A 14784-nucleotide genomic window follows, 5' to 3' on the forward strand; every position below is an offset into this window, starting at 1 on the left:
ATCCGATTCGTTCAATTACTGAAGTGTCTTGCTGTACATGTTTGTCAGATAACAAAACAGTAGATGTATATGTCTTGTAATCAGAAAAAGCTAGTTGTGATGTTGGCATTCATTTGTTTTACTGATGAGATTAATTTGGTTCAGATAAACCTTGTTTTTTTTTGTTGTTTTTTTTAAAGTTAAGTAGGTGGACAAATGAGTCTTACTATGAATACTATGAGCTTCCTGTGTCAAATGAGTCTTACTATGAATACTATGAGCTTCCTGTGTCAAATGAGTCTTACTATGAATACTATGAGCTTCCTGTGTCAAATGAGTCTTACTATGAATGCTATGAGTTTCCTGTGTCAAATGCATGTTCTTGTCCACACCAGTTTGGACCCATTCATTTCAGACACATTTACTACTATTTAACCTTTAACCCCCTCATAGCCCCTTATAACTACTCTAATAATGTAAAATGGAATAACAATTTGAAACTTTGTGTGCGTTTTTTTTTTATTTAATAACTTATTTTAAACTAGCTTAATGATAGTTTCACACTTTTTTCATAAAATTAACAGTTTACTCCAGTTGAGCATTGAAGTGCTCATGCTGTGCTACTTTCACGCCTGTATTGCTGGCCATGGGGAAACTCCTATACCAACCAGTCTTGCATTACATTTGTCAAGTTTGTCATCCATTTCTGTTAGTTGTTTCTAAGCAGCACGTGGCTCTGACCATACCTTTAATTCAAATGATTTAAAAACATGCACTAACCCCATAATTTAGTACTTATGGGAGACCTTGAAATGATATTTCAAGGTCTCCCATAAGAAACAGTTACCAGATTAAAGTATTCTGTCTGCTGAACAAAATGATTGCTTTTATATTTGATATGTATATATTTTAATTTCAGAATACTGCGTGGTGCACAATCTTATGGAAAAGGGGATTGTTCTGACCGCCACTGGTGCTAACGATGCTTTAAAATCCACCCCCTTTATTGAGCTTGGAATCTTGGTTATTCACTTGTTGTTTTTTGTTTATTTTTTCATGTTCAGAATATATGCAAATGTTTCAAATTCAAAACTACAGATGAATTTGTTGGTGGTGGCTACCTCTAATCGAGTGCATTTCTCACACTCTGTCATACACATATTATAAATCATTAAATCTAACTTTAAAAAAATAGACCAAACCCTGATATTAACATTCTTACTCTTTATATAGAACCTGGTTCAAATGTTTAGAATGTTTTGTCATTTAAAATGCGAGATCTGCACTCGCAGAGAAATTATAAGTGTAGGTGCAGCTAATAGGTTCCAATGATGATGTTGTAATGTAGGTCACATGGCCTGATTGTGTGTAGATTATAGGAGTTTGAACTAACACATTTAGGGGCTGGTGTAAGGATAGATGCAAAGTGATTTGCAGGTGCAAAAGAACCATATTGTGGCCAAAATCTGCATTTTGCATGCGCAAACCGTGTTTAACGGCCACTATAAAATGTGGCCTGGTTGACTGTCCTCCTGGTAACACCGACAGCATTGACTTTCTCCACTATAGAGGACCATATGGCCACTTTGATAGCATAATTGATGTTGGCTGAGGCTTTTCCAAATAACCTGATTTCATGCTGAGTGACCTCAGCCATAAGGACTCTCAGCTCTTCTGAAAACTTTTCTGTGTGCCAAAAGGACATGTTTTTTTGTTTGGTTTGATTTTCGTGCTCCACAAATCTCATACAGCGCCTACTGCTCTCTGTACTCCTAACTCGCCTCACCTCTGGGCTGTAAGTGCGGCCGCTAAATAGACCGATGCACAGGCAGTGCTCATTGTGACCCTCATTGTCATGGTTGCAGCTCATTATTTGTGCGTGTTCAGTAATTTGCATTGCTCTTAAGTTTACATAGGCCACAGTGCAAAATAATTGTCTGGCCGCTAGGCAATTTGGATTTTGCAGCCGCAATTGTTTGCACTATGCCTATCCTTACAGCAGCCCCTAAGTGATTAGGTAACAGGAAGCAGCAATAAAGTTAATAGAAGCATAAAATCCTGGACAAGTTCCACAGGGATGCAGAATAAACATCCAGAGCACACACGCACACTCACTGGGGATGGTGCTGAACCACCTCAGCAACTACAATGACATGTCAAAAACCCTGCTGGCTTAATCATAGCAAATAATGTGTGGCATTTGTTACTTACACTTATATACGTGGCTAGTGTTGATGGTGGTAATATTAAATCACCAGTGATGTAAGACCAGCTCTCCTGTAGTGCTTCATCCACCTATATAGCAGACTCAGGTTTGTACCTTGGCTGCCCTTAGCCCCCTGTTGTCATTTGCTGGTGACCTCGGATGACCTGCCCTAGGGAACCTGGTTGGGAACACTATGAAGTGCATTATTAAAAGAAATAAAGATTTGTAAACCTAGCATCTCTTGGGCTGTCAAATTCTGTGGAAACCAGGTAAATGACTGCAAAAAAAGAGAAAGAAATCAGTCCTGCATTGTACTTTTAAAGCTACAATACCATATATGAAAGAAACTTGGTTAGCAAAAGTAATAGTTGGAAAAGTATTAACTTTGATTAACTGGCCACTTTATATAGAACGAGAAGCCATTTTTTAAATGCATTTGATATTTGTACATTGATACAAATATATATATATATATATATATATATATAAATATATATATATATATATATATATATATATATATATATTTAATAAAAAGCAGTATTTAACTCCATCTTGGGGATCTGATAGGAATTCGTAAAAAAAAATATATATATATATATATATACTCCCAACAGATCTTTATGTAACTATACAGCGTAATAGCATAGTGTCATTGTTAATTTCACTATAGTCTCTATATATTACAGCCATATATAAATATATAGAGACTATAGTGTCCAGAGGAGTGTTGATAATAACAGCAATACAATGAGATAATAATAATAATAATAATAATAATAATAATAATAATAATAATAATAATAATAATAATCTGATTTAATACACACTGTTAGAAAGTCCCCTTTACTATGAAATGGTAAAATAAGTAACATGATCTAGTTGTTGTAAATCTGTGTTGGGGTTTTAAAGACTGTAAATTCAACTCTTATATGTTACCTTTATTCACTTTGTTTACTGACTGTTGATGTCTCTGTTAAGGTGCTTTCCGATGAGTTCGGGAGCTTCTCTTCGGATCTTGTTACCTGACATAGATATATGTAATCCAGGCTAGATCACTCAAAGGGTCTTTAAAAACCATCAGTCAGCACTCCCAAGTTGAGAGATTTCCTTTAGTTCTGCTGGCAATACACAGATGGTGCTGGCACGTATTAATATAAAGACACTTTGGCGGATCTAGCCTACATTTCATATTATCATTATTTATTTCTTAGCCGACGCCCTTATCCAGGGCGACTTACAATTGTTACAAGGTATCACATTATACATTATTTCCCATTATACAGATAATTATCATATTATTTCTTACATACAATTTTCCATTTATACAGTTGGGTTTTTACTAGAGCAATCTAGATAAAGTATCTTGCTCAAGGGTACAGCAGCAGTGTCGCCTATCTGAGATTGAACCCACGCCCCCCCCGGTTAAGTGTCCAGAGCCCTAACCACAACTCCACACTGTTGCCCGCATATGTAATTAGTGCAGATCTGCGAGTCTACAACAGCTAGAAAAAGTGACGCGTATGCAAATAACGAGTGAAAAATCCCGAGACCTACTCTGCCACCTAGGTAGTTGAGGGTAAATACGGAAACATTTGGTTGACTATATTGACTTGAAACGATGTTCTTTGCATTTGATAAAATACGGTTGTATTGTCGAACCTGATATTTATACATTTGTGTTGAATACTGTTCATGAAATCCCTTGTTATAATAATAGTGATTAATGTTTATGTGTTCGAAAATGACCATTTATAAAGGAATGTTAATATTTAAGATATTTTTAAAAATTAAATCTACTGCTAATTTAAAAAAAATAAATAATAAAAAAAATGCTGGCGAGTAATTGCAAAATAAAGAACAAAACCCTGTGCGAAGACACTTTTACTGTCATGAGTTTATTTTGAAGTAAATTAAATATACTGACATATGGTGCAAATATTGTATACATATTTAAACACGTTTTATGTTTGCATAACATACGAACAACACAACTCCAGAACATGATAAACAAAATAGATGGGGGGGGGGGGGGGGGGGGGTTAAACTATGTACAACGGCTATGCTTAACGCTGGAATAGCAGAGAGCCCGAAAAGTGTTTGATCCCGCTGCAAGTATTTCAAAGCAAAATGTGTCACAGACAGGCAGGCAGCGCATCTGCAAAGATCCAAAACGCACCCTGTGGCTTTAAGATCTTCGCTGCTTCACCTCGCACTCTACTTTCTGGCCTATCATCCAATTAGGGTCTTTGACACACAGTTCGGGAACGTCGCATTGTCCAGTAGCTGATCACAGATGAAAAGACACGTGGGAAGATGGCGTTAGTGTCCGCGAGTAGAGAGTAGCTGAGACCACAAGCAGCGCTGTAATTTTGAATTTCTTAGCAGTGTAACGGCTTACAACATAATTGTTTAAATAATTGGTCTCTGTAAACATATTCCTTTCCCCGCACAAGTTCTCCGTATAAATGCATTAGTGTATAGACAAACTAGGTTGCACAAGTCTCCTCATTAGAACTGTATTTGACATTGATTGAAATGTGGTTGTTTCTAAACAGGTATGCGTTATAACACGAAGGTTAACGTTTTCAGGCTAATGGCAGTAGCTTCCCATTGAGACACAATTTGAAGTCGGTATTAGTGGCCCATTGAACTCTGCAAGGAATTGTTTAACTCCATTTACTTTTCATTCATTTACTTTTGACCAATTTTCTATTCCAATCAGTTTTTGAAGTAGGCCTATTTACACCAATGTCTACAAAAGCCAGATCCATCGGCACACCTTTGCATGTATTAGAATCTAAAGTTAGAGACAAAAGTTCTGTCCAATTAAATTTAACTAGGGCCTTTTAATAGAGGTGAGTTTGCCTAATTCTTTAACTCCCACCTTCAGGCACCTTTAACACCACTAAGGGTGGTAGTCAGTGTTTTGATTGCCCTAGCAACAACATTATGTATCTCAACATACATAGCTGATGGCACTTTACAGGAGTTCTTGTGTTTCCTGTTATATATTGTGAACCTTCCTGACATAGTGGATATTCCAGAAAGAAAAAGAAAATCCTTGGCTATTTAACAATATCCAGTATAAATCATCTAAAGTTTGTTTTATAATAATATGCTTTGTGAAGTGATTGAGATTAGCAAGCCATCATCTGCTTTCAGAAAGAATTCATTACCTATTAGGCAGATGCCAGTTTTCTTATTTAGAGTAATCTAAAAGCAACTTAATATAGTTGCAAAGTAATGGCAACTTCAAATTAACTGGCCGCAGTATAGCATTAAAATACACTGATACATACAGGGCGATTAGAAAGCAAGTTTACCACATCAATGCACCATATCTCATGTGGTAAACATACTTTCTAATCACCCTGTAAATTGCAGGAGGAAAAAAATAAATCCATTGTGTTGGGACAGACACATTTCAGCAAATCAATAGTTAATTATGTCGACCTGCGTGGTACAGTTCTCTTCCTCAATTTTCCCAGTACTGTACATTGTTAGTTTTATACATCTGTATCTAATTTGTTAGAGAAACTTAATGAGAAACTTCAAACAGTTTAAATGTCAATTACTAAGAAAGCAGGGTTTTAAAGTTCCAGTAATCTGTCCATATTGGTCATCGCAACATGGTCCCAGGTGGATTTAATTCAAGCCATCTGATTTTCCAGAGGTGCAATTATGAAGGTCTTGCTAATCATCAGTGTGAAGTAACTGTCACGCCATGCTGGAGTCTATTTGGTGTGCAGTTGAGGTGGTTGAATACTACATGTAGGTGTTTATCACTGTATTAAGGCCCAGGCATAATGCAAAGTTACTAAAACGCAACCAATGTTGCCAATTAGCTAGGTGAACATGCTGTACATTTTGAGTTAAAAAATAAAATGAACAGACTGTGTGTGCTGGCTTTCAGTTATCCTTAAAAAAAGCTTGAGTTGTAAATGTTAAAATAATGTTAACTAACCCTAGAGCTTCCAGTTTGCAGCAGGCTGCATTATGTCAGAAACACCATCATGTCAGAGATACAACAGCATCCAAAAGGAAAAATTGACTGCTGTTATGAAGTGGACAAGTGATGAAAGTAGCCCTGAGGTTGCCAATTAGAAAGCCAAGGCCTGGAACTGATAAGTTAATGGGCAGTTTCCTATTTTCAGGCCTGCTAAAGCTTTACAGCACAGGTTATAAAAATCAGAAGTCTAATCTATTTTTATAACATTTCCAATTAAGAGCAACTGCATAAACTATTGCTGACATTTGCCAGTTAAGGTTAAACATGTAACAGTAGCATTTTAAATTAATCAAAGACAAATTTCCTATAAGTCGGGCCTGTAGAAATTCACTCCAGAATTTGCACGAACTGACTAACCTGCAGTTCAGTTACATACCTCAAGATGTCCATATAGCGATTCCAGTCAACTGATCGTAATACTAATGAAGCCATTAACATATTAACTACTGGCTAATTAAAGCATTACCTAATAATGGGGGACAGTTGTAGCCATTGATAGTTAGTGCAGGCTTCTAGCTTCTTGAATCCTAATCTTTACCTCATCACCATTTAGATTTTTAATATAACTACCCCATCCCACTTTACACTAAAGGCCTATTCCTTAAAGTTTATTGGAAAAAATAATGTCCAACAAATTCGGGTCCGGTTGTTGGGTTCTGTTCATCAGCGTGTCAGTTTTGAGTTTTCGTGTTGTTTTTTTTTTTTTCTATCCAAATTTTTTTTAAACACTTTTTTATAAAGTAGAAGTGTTACATATATTTTTTTCTTTTTCTAAAACTGAGGTTTGGTAAGCCTTTTCTTGTTCATGAATGCTTTCTCTCTGTAAAAATAAATAAATAATTTGAATGATATTTTCTCAGAAGAAAAAGGTAAATAGTCTTGGAGGATTGAGTAGAGTTAGCTTCTCATATAGCCTACAACAAGCTGTATTGCTTATCTGTGAAAATGTCTGTTTAGAATAGCCTACGTTTAAAATATATTTTTTTTAAAAATGGGACACGATTATAATTTATAAATAGGTCTAACTTATATTTTTCAAATGAGAAGTGTAGCCAAGTACTCTGAAGCTCTTTAAGCCTGATATCTGCTATTATTAGCTGCTGTGTTGCTGCTACTATTTCATGTATTATGCTACTATCATGTATTATGCACTTTTTTTAAAACTGTATGTCATGTATTTTGCATGTCTCTGTATTTAAAGCATTATCGATTTTCTTGTTACTGCATCTTGTAAAGCGCTTTGTGATGGTGGTCCACTATGAAAGGCGCTATATAAAATAAAGATTGATTGATTGATTTGAAGTGTCAAAGTGGTATGTGTACCAAAATCTGACCGGTGTAATGTCATAGCATGAGTGTAATAACATAAGTGGAATAACATGCTTACCAGTTTTTAATGTGTCTTTGCTTCCATTCCAGTCCAGTGGTGTACTGGTGCAATTCAGGTTTGAGCTGCATTTTGGTAGTTCAAACAATATTGCCACCTATACACGTTTTATAACAGCTTTAAAATGTCTGAAATAATTTCAAATTTCTATTGTTGTTTTGATTTGGACAACTATGTTTGACCTGCGTAGGATCTGTTTTCAGTTTGCAGTGGGGGCTGGGTTTTCTTCCCTCAATCCTACTTGGTGGATAATTATATTTATCATATGATATTATTATGTCATTTAGCAGACGCTTTTTTCCAAAGCGACTTACAGAGACTAGGGGGTGAACTATGCATCATAACTGCTGCTGCAGAGTCACTTACAATAGGACCTCTATATCTCATCCGAAGGACGGATATCTGCAGTTCTAAATGGTAAATTCACCTTTGTATAATTATCATTATGCATGATAGATTCATGTAATAAGCATTATAAACCAAAATTGCGTGTATTTGATTGATGTTTGTTTTAGATCCCTGGGTCTGGGATCTGGTGCAAATTACCCCTGATAAGCACCTGGTTGCTGTTTGCTGTGCTGGTCAGTGTAATCTTTGCTGCCATGATCTTGGGGGCAGATAGTATTTTTTTTTTTTTTTTTTTTGCCTTGTTAGTCAAGGTCACCCTGGTGATAGATCTGAAGAGTTGATAATGTTAATTGGATTAACTGTGATATGAAACCACTGGTTTTCAGTATCATGTAGGTGTAAGTAGACATTTCAAATGTAAAGTGCTTGAAATGTCTGTGCACAGAACAACCCATTTTAATTAACTGCAGGAAATGCAGTCCACCTGTCATATTTGAAATGTAAAATTATCTTTCAATGCAGAACATCATTTGGAAGCCAAACCACTTGACATATTATGCAGGGACTAAAGCATACATGATCATAAATTATTTGCGTTGGGATGCTTTAACTAATTCAAGCCAATGTTGCAGCTAATTTTAACATTGCTTTCTATTGTACCTGTCTGTTGTAGATGCTAAAAAAGAGACTTGCTCAGAAATAGGTTTTTATTTATTATTATTAATAAACCAATATGTAACTTGAAGAAAGTGTTAAAATAAAACAAATGTGTAAATAAATTAGGATTTTACCTGATGTTGACCTTCCAAAGCTAGTCTTTCAGAATCTATTACAGAGCATTAACTTAACACATGTTGCAGAGGTAAAACAAAGCTGTGGTAACAGGACTCGGTGCCAGCTGAGTAAACTAAGATGGCCGGGTGGTAGTCAGAGCTGTACTTGTCTAGGAAACCTTGAAGATACATAAGGCTAGCAGATGGAAATTCATGTTTCAAATCCCGGCAGAAGAAGACCTGATCCAAACAAGTACATCTACTACAGTGTTAAAACCTTTGATCAGCAGCACGTCTTGGATAATGCCTTGTCTTTGAAAGATAGCACATGGACTTGCATCTGTATAAACATACCATGCAGGAATGTGTGAACAATAAAACAGGAGTCCTCTGCAGAGTTGCTATGAAGCTGCTTCTATTTTGTTCAAGCTGATGTATACCGATCTTTATTAAGCCATGGAAAATTAGCAAGCAAATTGGAACAAAAAGTAAACCACAAATATTGTAAAAAGGCATTTCCTTGAATGGCGGAGGTGTTTTTATGGTTTTGCTGGTTTTGTGGCAGTGATTACGGGAATTTAGAAAGCCTTTATAGCTTTTACTTACAGTAAGTTTTTAATAGTATTGATTTTAACAAAGGTGAGCTGTGAAACATTAGAAACTGTGGTACAGTTTATTATAGGAGAAGTAGCACAGGAATTGCAAGAATGTATACATTATAATAATGATATATTAAATGACTAGTGTGAACTAACCCAGAGGAAGTGGCAGCTAAAATGAGTGAGTTCATATTTAGGTCATAATACATTCAAAGAATATGTAGAATTTATTGCATCGGAGAAGTATGCATTTTTTTGTCACATGTGAGCCTTCAGTATTCTTTAACATGAGAGAATGAAGATTACATGACAGTGATGTAAGAGGCACATGTAGTAGCAAGCAGGGAGCAAGTGATAAACAGGCTTTTTTTGTTTTACTTAAATATGGTTTTAAGAATCTTTTCAGTTCTAAGTGTCTTTGAACTTGCTATCTGTAATTTTTTGTGTAAATAAACAATGTATAACTCTTAACATTATATTTTAATAATCAGGAGTGGAGGCGGATTAGCATTTGAACTATAGATATAATGTACTTTACTTGCAGTTCAGTCTAAAACCTCTTGGTGTCAGTGTTAGCAGTGTTTTTATTTTGAGACACGAGAATTGTTTACAAGGGGGTCCTGGCAAGACATCACGGACAGCCACAGAAGCAAGAAATCCCAAATACATTGTATTGCAGACTCAATTAAAACATATTACACCAGCTGAGAACATGTACAATTAAATAACACACTGTTACACGAGAATGTGTTTCTGTGTGGAAATTTCAGGTTGTCTTTTATCAACTTAACAATATGAACTTCCTTGTTGTATTGCTTGCTAATGTACATTTAATTACATTAACATTTCAAGATTTACATAGTTGCAATGTGTTTTACAATTAATGTGTGTTTTTATGACCACATGTTTCAATTTTGAAAGAGATACCTGTACAAATCATAACACTGTTAGAATAGTTTGTTTTGGGGTTATGAAATACTACCAGTACTGTATCAGTGTTTTAATTCAGGTTCTGTGTACATGCATTTGGTAGAATTGGCAATATGCTGTCTAGCCATTCTTAACTAAGGCACAGCAGATGGCTGCACTGTACCAGTTTAATCAGCCCCCAGTGGAAGTACAACCAAACATTTACAGTAAAAAAAACACAGAGCTGATCTGTTTGGGTTGCAGCGATATAACATTAGTACCACTAAAAATAAACTTAATTTGTTAAGGTAATTGACTGAGTCTATTTCAGTGTAAGTTATGATTAAATAAAGGACTAATGTAGATGTTTATTGAAAACAGCCACAGCTCCCTCAGTTACCTGAGGATGTTATGATTATTATTAAATAAAATATATTTTATTATACCTCTTATATGACTAGAAATACTCCTTTGCATTTTGTCACACTGGTAGAGCAATGTGCTAACAGCCCTTTAATGAGGCTGATTTGTAACCTTTGACCTAGTCAGTGGAGGGGGGTGGATTAACCATTTGGGTTTTGCTAATTGGAAACAATGGAAAGGCTGTGAAAATTATATTAATTAGTGAACCGCGCTTCATATCTCTATATATATCTTGTGTGTATTATAATGGTTCATGTAATTTCATACAAAATACTGTCTTACGTAAAATACATGCATACTATATGTAGTGTATAAAGAGGAATTGTCTTTGCTATACTTGAATTTAAAAAAAAAAAAAAAGATGTTTAAATACTCTGAAATAGGGCGCAGCTGCCACTATATTAACTAAAACCAACACCAAGATTGCTAGTTTATATATTAAAAAAGGAATAACATTGCTAATTGGGTTACTTGTATTACATGTGATACAGAAATAAAATAAAATGTTTAAAATCGGTCATAAAAATTAAATATTAAAAGAACATAGGCAATAACAGAATTTTAATAATCCCAACATATTTTCCCCCAGTGCTGAAGATGTAAAACTCTGTTGAAACCCCTGAGGTGCAGCCCAGCATACTGTATGGGGCGGCTTCTTCTTTGTGCCTGTGAGGGTTACTGAAGGCTGGTGGTGTTACATTAGATTCATTAGGAATTGGAAATGAGGATTTCACATCTCGCAGCAGTGTAATCAGTAGGGGGCTTTCCTCATTGCTTGTGCAAACAGTAGATGGTGCTACAGTAGCTATTGTCTGAATCTCTGTGTATGAGGTGGGGACAGTTTATGCTAAAGGTATGGCAGTCCGTGTAATACAGAGTGGTCTGTGGCTGTTTTTTTGTGTTTTTTTCTTATATAGTGTGCTTTACATTAGTATAATGTTGGTGTTTCAGCTGTTTGTGGAGTAAAGGCGAAACTGCTGCAATACCATTTCATTGTTTTGACACAAATGTTTTTGAGATTCCAGTCCTACAGCATTTTCCTTGTTCCATTAATGAATTGCTGTAAGGGCCCCTCTACACATTCCTGCTTCTTAAGGTTGGTTCTCTCATAACTTTCTTTACTCTCTGTTCTCCAAATTGAAGTTGCTACCACTGCTGGTTATGAGTCCCGGGCTTCTGACTGCCTTGTTCCTGTGAACAAATTTGAAGACAAATAGAACATAAAACTTGTACCGTTTTGTACAGTACTGCAAAACCTCCATCAATCATTAATTAAAGCTAACTGTTCGTTTGAAAAAAACAGAACTCCTCTGAATGTGGTTGGATATGTGGAGACTGCCTGTTTGTTTGATGGTTTATTTGTTACTGTTTCCAGATGGTTGCCCAAAACCTCATGTTCATGTTTTATTTTTGTTTTACATTTTTACTATTTTTGTTAAACTTGCTGTTTCCTCTATTAATGTGTGAATTCATTCAAATAACAAATAACAGTTGTAACCCAGATCATCCTGCTGCCGTAGTAATAATAATAATAAATAAAAACTCTTATTGCCACAATTTGTATTACCGCCTACTCCATTAATTCTATGTGTAAATTCTCTCTTATGTCGCAATATTTCATGTTCTAACTTGTGCAGGACTTCTATGCTACCAATACATTTTCTAAATAAATAAAGTAGCAGCACATAAACATTTATTTACACTATACCATCTACTGCCTGAAATAAAACCGCTGAGATCTACTATACAGCTGTCCTCACAAAATCGGGAAGAGGTGATGATCTACTTTACTATAGTAAATTAAAGTACAAACTTTAAAGGCAGTTCAATTTTTGCATGGTCTTTTTTGGTCCTAGTTAACCGGTATTCTGATAGTGAATCATTAAAAATAACAGTGAATACTTGTCAGGATTAGGAGGTCAGGAGTTCTTAATATAAATGAAGGGTTGAATAGCTTAGTCATTGGATGTGGTAAGAACAAGCCTCTAATCAAAGCTTTGCGCTATATAAAACCTTCCCCTTCTTCAGAGATCTTTTCTTTAGTGGCACTGAGTGAGTGATTACTTGGGCATTCCATGTCCCTTAATCTCATTTCTAATAGTGACTTAACCTGGGGCTGTAATGAGTGAATCATCACTTCATCTGTTTGGGGTCTGTTAGGATTTAACTTAGACCAGAACTCTTTCAGTGTTTTGCACAGACATAACATTCTTACTTTCCCATAAAACAAGACATGCATTTGCCAAAAGCAAGCAATAAAATACAAAATATAAAACCAACATTTTTTTTTTTTTATAGGAATTGTCCCCAATGCAAAATGGATCTATTAGTTAAAACAGCTTAGATGAAGTCATTGTTAATCATAGGTTCATTACTGCATATTTAAAGAGCAGAGAACATGTTCATGTCTAGCTGTAGGATGGTAAAGAGCTGGATTTGATTTTAGGTTGTTTTGTTTTGCGCTGTGGTCTTCTTGTGAAGCTGCCTAGTCGTTTCTAGAATTTGGCTGTACTGGATCGCATTTTTGGTTGTTGTTTATAGCAGCTAATCTTTGGAGTCGGCATGGGGTGAGGGAGCATCAGCGAAAAGGGCTGATTTTTTGCAATGGACATTTCTCTCTCTTTTTTTTTTTTAATAATGCCCGATGTTCTCATTATTGAGATTCCTTTTTTTTTTTTGGAACTAAATCATATGAAGCAATCTCAATTTAGCAAGGTCTGATTTTTTTTTTTTATACCATATTTTGAATTTACCATAAATATCCTAGTGGCTTTGGATCTTTAATTTCCAGACGTGGTCTCGGTTTAACAGCCCCTAACACCAAAATTGTTTGTAACAAGATCAATATCACCTGGATAATCCTTTACAAATCTTTAAATGAAAGGGGCATTTGTTTAGTGCCCCCATACCGTGCCCAGTACCACTTCTTACAGCACCTGGCGTTCCCTGAAGGCATCCCACACGTACTGTCCAAAGCAAACCACAATTAGCTTGAGACCTAACAAGATCCCTGTACAAGATGGTATAGCTGTAGGTGTACTGTAGGATAATTGATTCATTGGTTTCATGAGGATAAAATAAAACAAGAAGGTACTCTATAGAAATTACTCAGAATAAGTATTGACTAAAATATTTGAGCTAAAATAATCTATTATTACACTTGAAACCTGTATGTAATCATGTATACTTATTTGCATATCATAATTATGTATTATTTTGTAGTGGAACCCCTGAGATGTCCTTTGTAAGGGATGCATTGTTTGGATTCTGTTTACTGTGAATGATGTTGTATACTACCCTGTTATTTTGATCTGTTTAGGACGATCTTGGAAACAATATAGATGGTACATAGAAATGTTTTTTTTTTTCTGGTTAAAAAATAAATAATTAGGTCAAAATGTATTGTTTCTCTCATTTACAAGCCTGTTTTGACAAAGAAGCAGTCTTATATCAAAGTGTGTGTGTCATTTAGAGATGCCTTATTTAATACACTGTAGTTTTTCTTTTCTTTTTTTTTAACACACATTGGACTTTTCCATTTTTCTTCTTGAATTAGATTTTTTAAATAGCTGTCACAGCATCTGCTCAAGGATTGGCTTCTTCCCAAAACCGGTTGAAAAACATTGGACCAGTTAACAGAAAAAAAGACCTTTCTGATGATGTAAGCAAAACGGTGTAGATTTTTAATTTCCTAAAGCCTCTTGACATTTTTAATTGGGCATTCGGGTGTAATAAAGGTACTTCCGCCATGTGATGGATGAATTATTTTCCTATTAGGTTAAAGGCTGAGGTCCCAACATGTTTCCATTGTGCAGCAAAGCTAACAGCAGTACAGATGCCAATAATAACCTGTGTATTGAAAACATTCCAGGCATAATTTGTTTGGTTTTAAATGGATTTTCTTAATATTTGGGGAGTGTATTAAAAATAGTGTTTTAATCAAATCATTTTCTGTTGAACTGTTGAAACAGAAACGGAGATATCTGTAACTGAGTGACCAGAGGATCACCTGCTTTTTAGCCACGGATGGCTGCCTTTATGGTCAACATTACAATTTTTGTTAGCTTTTATGTGTTAGACAGTGATTGATGTGACTGCATACTGTAGTAATAGTTGTAAACATGACACTTTATCCAGTTACAGATATA

This window comes from Acipenser ruthenus, chromosome 8 (genome assembly GCF_902713425.1).
Source record: "Acipenser ruthenus chromosome 8, fAciRut3.2 maternal haplotype, whole genome shotgun sequence".
Classification (NCBI taxonomy): domain Eukaryota; kingdom Metazoa; phylum Chordata; class Actinopteri; order Acipenseriformes; family Acipenseridae; genus Acipenser; species Acipenser ruthenus.